We start from the raw sequence: 8,014 nt of genomic DNA on the forward strand, positions 1-8,014 counted from the left end.
GAGTTACGCTTATTACATTGACTCCTACTTCCTCGCCTTGCATATGGATCTCAGGGGCTTGGAGCTTCAAAGAGTCATTAGATTATCTATTTGTCTAGGAAAAGAAAACCAGAATAATACCCAATAATGGAAATGGTATGGCAAAACTAGCACAGTGTGATAGCACTTCGTGAGCATTTTAAACATGCCAGGTAAATATTTTATCCAGTGTTAAATATTAATAAAGCCTCATTTTGTCTGAATTCTCTCAACTTTTAAAATGTATGTTAAGAAACAATTTCACAACTCTCTGGTTAACGGAGCAGCAAACTGGATTTACGATATGGCCAAATAGGGCATTTTTCAAAGTGGCAAATAAATATAAATGTCTCCTCCCATCTTTTAGCAGGATTAGTCTTGAGTTCGGTGAATTTTGAATAGTGCTATACAGCAGGAGTAGACCTTCCCAACATGAGATGCAATGTCCTATATACTCCTAATGTCACCAAGGCCAACCCTTTGGTGGACAGCAATGTGACAGAACATATCAAGAGCCTTAGAAACCACGTGTATACTTTAACCAGTTGTTCCTTCTGGTATTTGTCCTAGTGAAATAATTTTTTAAAAAAGCAAAGCAAAAATTGAAGCCCACAAAGATGTTAATTGCTGTGTTGTTCATAGTTGAGGAAAATGGCGAGCACACTCAATCATAACAATTGATGTAAGATTGATGAGATGACTGAGTAAAGTATGCTTGAGTCTTTGATGGTTCTTCAGCCAATAAAAATGATCATTTTTCAAGAAGGCAGGTAATGTAGAACCCAGTGCTGCCTCTAGGGGGACCAAGCAATGATCCCCCAGAGCCAAGGGAGGACACCGTAAGACAAAGCCCGGTCCTCGCCCACCCTCCCCATCTGTCTCCTCCAGGATAGGTGGCTGTCTGGACTGGCCCTTCCTCTCTCTCAGCATGGGGTTCCCCCCCTCAGGAGGTTTGGAGGAACCCCGAGCCCCAGGCCCCACCTTGCTCTGAGCAGGGCTTATAGGAAGCCTCTTCTGCACACTTGACCCAAACCATCATGTGGGGAAACCCTTAGAAACTCTAATGCCTGCTGCAGGTGCTTGATGTTCCTACGATTAAACAAAGAAGTTGCTATGTGAAGTTTCTCCATTATGCACAAATTGTTGGTAATAATATACCAAACACTCCTGCCTCCATTGCCCCCTTAGGAAATAAAACCTCATAGGGACACTTCAAGGCTGCTGGGTGGGTGCTCCTTCCTGATCCCACTCCCCACCTGTGTCACAGAGGTGACCCAAGCCAGAGCGGGTGTTTACCAATAAATGTTAAAGAGTACTGTTTTGCATGCCTTTTAAACTTTCAGTATGTGGTTTCATACTGTCTTGTATTCATTCAACGAGTTCACTCAACAAATATTTATTGAGTGCCTACTGTATGTGAGGCACCATTCTAAGCTCTGGGAACATTGGTGAACAAAACAGATAAGATCATTGGTTTTTTTGTACATTCTTGTGGAGTGAGCCAAACAATAAGCAAAATTTATGAATTATAGATAAGTTATCGAATATGTTTGAATGTAAAAGGTGTAAAGGGGAAAAATAAAGTCAGGGAGGTGGAATGTTACAATTTTAAGTAAGGTTATATCCTTCCGTATCTTGTTTATTTACTCAATATTATATTTTTCTTTTTTATGAATGTACCATCTTTATTCATTCCCTTGTCAATAAATATTTCAGATTTCTTTTTTGGGGGGGTCGTTATAAACAATATTGCCATAAGCATCTCTTTGTGCACACTGGAAAGAGATTTTTCTGGGGCATGTACCCTAGTATAGATTTTCTGGGTCCAGGGCTTCTTCACCTTAGCAAGATGGTACCAATGGCTCCCCAAGGTGGTTGTACCAACGGCTCTCCTACCAACAGTGTGTGAGGGTTCTCATTGTTCCACCTCTTCTCCAATACTTGGTGGTGTCAGATTGTTAAAAACACTTTCTAATCTGATAAGTATAAAATGCTATATCTTTGTTTAAATCTGAATTTCCCAGATAAGTATAAAGTTTGTGTATATTTGCATGTTTATTTACCATTTATGTTTCTTCTTTAATGACTAGAAATTTCACTGACTTTCAACTATTGATTTCATATCTGTTAATCTTGCTAATTAATAATTGGTCTGTAGATTCCTTCGGGTCTTCTAAATAGTCATATCATCTGTAAATAATGACAGTTTCTTTCTTTTCAAATATATGCCATTAACTTAATTTATTATATTAATTTTAAAAACTTCTGCCACTAAATGTATTAATTTATTTAAGAAAAATTTTTTTGAAGTACAATGTTGAATAAAAAAAGGTAGGCATGCTTATCTTTTTAAAATTTAATTTAATTTAATTAATTATCATTTTTTTTTAGGCGAGGCAACCCTTGGTTGACCTCACAGATTGCAAGGACCTTGTCAGTTTACAATCCCTTATTTTTTAATTTTTTATGCCTACAGCACCCGGTCTTCCTAGGTGGTCTCCCATCCAAGTACTCACCAGGCCTGACCCTGCATAGCTTCCAAGATTAGATGAGATTGGGCTTGTTCAGGGTACTATGGCCATAGACTTTTTTTAATTTTAAAGGAAATGTTTCTGTTTACATATCAAGTAATGTTCCCTTCAGAATTTTAAAATAGATATCCTTATCAGGTTAAGAAAGTCCCTTCTATTTCCAATCTGCTTAGAGGTTTATCATCAATTAGTATATACATTTATCAGATATCTTTTCTGTATCTACTTAGATGATCATATGGTTTTTATTCTTTAATCTATTAATGTGGTAAATTATCTTTATAGATTTTCTAATATTAAGCCATCTTTGTATTCCTGGGCTAAGCTTGGTTATGGTACATTATCTTTTTTACACACAGTTGTATTATTTTAATTATATGTTATTTAAGATTATTACATCTATATTTATGAGTGAAATGGGCCTGGAATTTTTCCTTTCTCCTGCTTTCATTGTTCAATTTTGATATTAAGATTATACTGGCCTCAAGAACGAATTTGGGAGTATTCCTTATTTTTTCTATTCCCTAGAGGAATTCATATAAGATTGGGATTATCTATCCCTTGAAATGTTGATAGAATTCACCTATAAAACCAACTGAGCCTTGTGAGAATGTTTTCAATTATTGCTTCAATTTCTTTAAAAGTTTTAGGATTATTTGGAATATTTGTTGCTATTTTTTTTTTCAGTTTTGGTAGGAATTTATTTCTACTAAATCTTCAGATTTGTTGGCATAGAGCTTTTGACAGCATTTTCTTACTATTTTTTCTCAATAAATTTTATTTGCAAATATACTCACATTAAAAGATAAAATCTCCAGAGAGTTGGCTGTCTTTATCTTATCATCTTTTAAAACTGTGTTAACTATAATTACATTATTCTTTTTCATGTATGATGTCATATATTTGTATCTTCTCTTTTTTTTCTTGACCATTCTTCCCAGCAATGTCTATTTTGTCTTTTCAAAGAAATCAACAAATTTAACTACACACTCTCATTCAGAATTTTGAACGTATTACTTCATTTGATAATAGATTTACAGTCAAAATAAGGCAAATAATGAATACTGATCTAATCAGGATGACAAATAACTCTATTGGGAGGCTGATGACCAGGGGTTATATGCATTTGAGGGGAGAGGTGGTGAGGATGGAGCATGTGTATGTGCTTTGTGTGGGGGGATCTTAAAGTGGAGGGGGTTGCTGAGAGAGTTAATCCTCTCTTTCCGTGACGAGAAATCATTAGATAATGCCCAAGCCTCAAAAATAAAGAAGTAGCATTACGAGTATGTTATTTAGCAAAAATACAGTAAATACCAGAAGGATCGAAAGCAGTTATCTCTGGGACTAAGAGGAGGGGTGCGGGGAGAAGGAGAGGCTTCCGGGAATTCCTGATTTTCATAACATTTTTAATTTCTCAACTTTTAATTTTTTTTTTTTTTTTTTTAGGCGAAGCAACCCTTGGTTGATCTCACAGATTGCAGGAACCTTGTCATCTTACAATCCTTTATTATTTTTTTTTTTAAATATTTTACGCCTACAGCATCTGGTCTTCCTAGGTGGTCTCCCATCCAAGTACTAACCAGGCCCGACCCTGCTTAGCTTCCGAGATCAGATGGGATCGGGCTTGTTCAGGGTGGCATGGCCGTAGACTTAAATTTTAAAATTATGTGCATGTCTAACTTGGATAAAAATTAAAACTGAATTTAAAAAAACCCCTGTGATTAGTAGCCTCGTATGTATATCTTTAAGATTTCTTCATTCGTTCCCGTAGAATAAATTCCAGACATGGGATTGCTGGGTCAATGGGCCTGTTTTTGAGATCTTAGCCACGCTGCTGGAAAGCGCACCAACTTTGCCCCTCCCAGAAGGGTAAATCTGTCGTTCCCAGTCCTTGCCAACACCATTATCAATTTTCAGATCTCTGCCAGTGTAATGATTTTTTTTAAAAAGGTATCATATTGTGGTTTTAATTTGCATTTCTTTGACTACCAAATAGTTTACATAGTTAATATACTTAACCATTTTTAGTTCTTCTTTGATTAATTTCCTGTTACAGTTCTTTGTCTATTTTTATCTTGGAGTGTTCATCTTTTTTACTGTTGATTTGTAAGGGCCCTTAAAATAGTAGGCCTACTAATTCTTTGTCTATCACACGTTACAAATACTTCCTTCTCAATGGGTCCTTCTGCTTTTAATTTTCTTTTTTGATGTGAGGGATTTTTTATTTTTATGTAGTTAAGTCTATCTTTTATGCTTTTTGCCTTTGAGATCATGTATGGAAAGTCCTTGCTTATCCACAGGTTTTTAGAAATACGGTATCTCTTATAATTTTGTCTAGTATTCCTATACAGTATTTCATTGATTCTGTTTTTCACATTTTAAATCTCTGAAATTGGGATGTGTTTATAATCACCCGTGTTCAGGAGGCCATCATTGTCTGCCTTACACACATCAAAATATGCAGAAAGTGTCAGCAACTTGTGAACAAGTCCAGCAGACAATAGTGGGGCACTCATTAAGAAACGATGCATTATCACCTGTGTTTCTCTTTCCTCCTGGGCACAAAGCTAGACTACACTTCCCGCCCCCTTTGCAGTTAGGTATGACCATGTGACTGGGTTCTAGACATTGGATTGTGACTGAAAGTGATGTACAGGGCTTCCCTACTTGGCCCAGGAAACCTCCTACTTGATCCTCTTCTCTCTTTCTTCCGCCTGTTGTCAGACGGTCTAGCAGAGGTTCTAGAAGATGGCATAGCCAGAAGGCAGAAGGGGTACAGGTCTCTGAAAGGCCACATGGGAAGTGCCTGCTGACCAGGAACCCTGATTTTTCTTTGTATGTATAAGAAATAAACTGTTATTGTGTTAAGCCATTGAGATTTGGGATTTTGTTTGTTATATTGCAGCTAGCATTGCTGATACCTGACACCCAGTCTTAATTCTGACTCAAATCTGAATCCCTCTAGACTAGAACTGAATGTTTTATCATGGAGTATGATGTTGGCTCTTGATTTTAGATAGACGTACTTTATCTTATGCTCTTTTATTTTTTGTATATCTAGTTTTGGTATCCAAATTATTCTAAGTGTATAAAATTAACTGGAAAAATTTAAACATTTTCTAATCCCTGGAAAGGTTTATTGCATAGGTATTAACTGTTACATAAACTTTGACAAGATTCATCCTGAGAACGGCCTGTATCCTTTTGCACAAGTAGTGCTTGAACAAGCTTTACTTTCTTTCTTTTTTTTTTCAAATTAAGTCTTTATATTTTTAGAGCAGTTTTAGGTTTACAACAAAATTGAGAGGATGGTATAGAGATTTTCCATATACCTCTTCCCCCACGAATGCACAGCCTCCCTTATTATCAATGTTCCCCACTGGTATGGTACATTTTTAACCAAGGATGAACCTCCATAGACACATCATTATCATCCAAAGTCTACAGTTTGCATTAGGGTTCATTCTTGGTTTTATGCATTCTATGAGTTTGGACGAATGTATAATGACATATATCCACCATTATAATATAAAAAATATTTTCATTTCCCTAAAAATCCTCTTACTCCACCTATTCCTCCACTCAGTCTCCTCGTGCACCCTACGCAACAGCTGATCTCTTTACCATCTCCATAATTTTGCCTTTTCTAGAATGTCATACAGTTGGAATCATACAGTGTATAGCTTCTCCATATTGGCTTCTTTCACTTAGCAACATGCATTAAAGTTTCCTCCATGTCTTCTCGTGGATTGAAAGCTCATTTCTTTTTAGTGCTAAATAATAGTCCATCCTCTGGATGTACCCCAGTTTATCCATTCACCTATTGAAGGACATGTTGGTTGCTTCCAAATTTGGGCAATCATGAATAAAGCTGCTATAAATATCTGTGTGCAGGTTTCCATGTGGACATAAGTTTTCAACTCCTTTGGATAAATACCAAGGAGCATAATTATTGGATCCTATGGTAAGAGTATGTTTAGTTTTCTAAGAAACCACAAAACTATCTTCCAAAATGGCTGTATTATTTTGCATTCCCACCAGGAGTTCCTGTTCCACATTCTTGTCAGCATTTGGTGTTGTCGGTGTTCTGATTTTGGCCATTCCAATCCATGTGTAATAATATGTCTTTGTTGTTTTCATTTGCATTTCCCTGAAGACATATGATGTGGAGCTTATTTGTTTTTTGTATATCTTCCTCGATGAGCTGTCTGTCTCTTAAGACCTTTGGCCCGTTTTTTTACTGGGTAGTTTGTTTTGTTATTGTTGAGTTTTCAGAGTTCTTTGTCTTTTGTCAGATGTGTCTTTTGCAAATATTTTCTCCCACTCTGTGTCTTGCCTTCTGATTCTTTCGATATTGTGTTTTGCAGAGCAGAAGTTTTTAATTTTAGTGAAGTCCAACTTATCAATTATTTCTTTCATGAATTGTGTCTTTGGTGCTATATCTGAAAAGGCATCACCACATCCAAGGTCATCTAAGTTTTTCTCTTCAAATTAATTTTTCTTCCTTAGTGGTAAGATACAAATAATAGAAAAAGAAAGTCGCACATAATTCTACTTCTCAGGAACATATATTGATAGAATTTGGGTGCTTATTCTTTCAAATACACATTCACATTCGCTTACATAAATGGGATCATTCTCTATGTATGCCAACTTGCAATCTGCTTTTTACAATTAACAATATATCATACGCATTTCCATGATAATATATCGATTTAATTTTTATACACTTATTTTTCAGATTCCAAATGAAACATATTTTTATTATATAGTTCAAATATTACAGAAATATACAACGCAGAAAGTGAAAGCTTTCCAATTTCTTCCATAGTTTTTTTATGCTTTTAATCTTTTTTGAGTCAATCTTGAAAATGTTTGTTTTCATAGAAAATTACCCATTCTGGAAACCTTTCAAATTTACTAGTTAAAGTCTTTAAAAAAATCTCTACCACATTTAAGATCTGTCGCCCTTCTTTGTCTGCATCCAGAGAGAACCAATAGAAAAGTTCTTCACACAGTTCCCTCCGCCTTCGCCACTTCCCAATATCTATCTGTTCTTCAAGGTCCCACGAAAATACAGAAGTGGTGTCCCCTATTCCTGCCCTTACACACTCTGTCCTACAGTACAAAGGTTGCACCTCTCATTCCAGCCTGAGGTGGAAAGAACAGGGACAGAGCTGAGTGCGTGTCTGTCTGAGCCCTGCCACCTTCTAGCTGGGGGCCTTGGGCCTTTTACTTAACCACTCTGAGCATCGGTGCTCTCATCTGTAAAATGGGATAATGATCGTTCCTACCTTCCCGGGCTGCGGTGAGGATTCAATGAGATATTGCATGAAAGTCCCCTGGCACTTACTATTCTATTCGATGTGTGAGTGTGTACTCCACTGGCTCCCAAAGGCAAGGTCCAAAGCCAAGGTCTTAGTAATCCAAGGAAACACTGACCTGAAATCCATAGAAGAAGCCCC

General features: G+C 36.6%; 1 non-coding gene and 1 pseudogene across 1 annotated transcript; both read right to left on the reverse strand.

The window, feature by feature from the left end:
• Positions 1-2,485: 2,485 nt before the first annotated feature.
• Positions 2,486-2,604, reverse strand: LOC120598354 (uncharacterized; annotated as a pseudogene).
• Positions 2,605-4,080: 1,476 nt separating this feature from the next.
• On the reverse strand, positions 4,081-4,199 carry LOC120598320 (5S ribosomal RNA). The gene has a single exon (XR_005651575.1). It is a non-coding gene; the product is annotated as a 5S ribosomal RNA (ribosomal RNA).
• Positions 4,200-8,014: the final 3,815 nt, after the last annotated feature.

This window comes from Pteropus medius, unplaced genomic scaffold (genome assembly GCF_902729225.1).
Source record: "Pteropus medius unplaced genomic scaffold, Ma_sr-lr_union100, whole genome shotgun sequence".
In the NCBI taxonomy this organism is placed as follows: Eukaryota; Metazoa; Chordata; class Mammalia; order Chiroptera; family Pteropodidae; genus Pteropus; species Pteropus medius.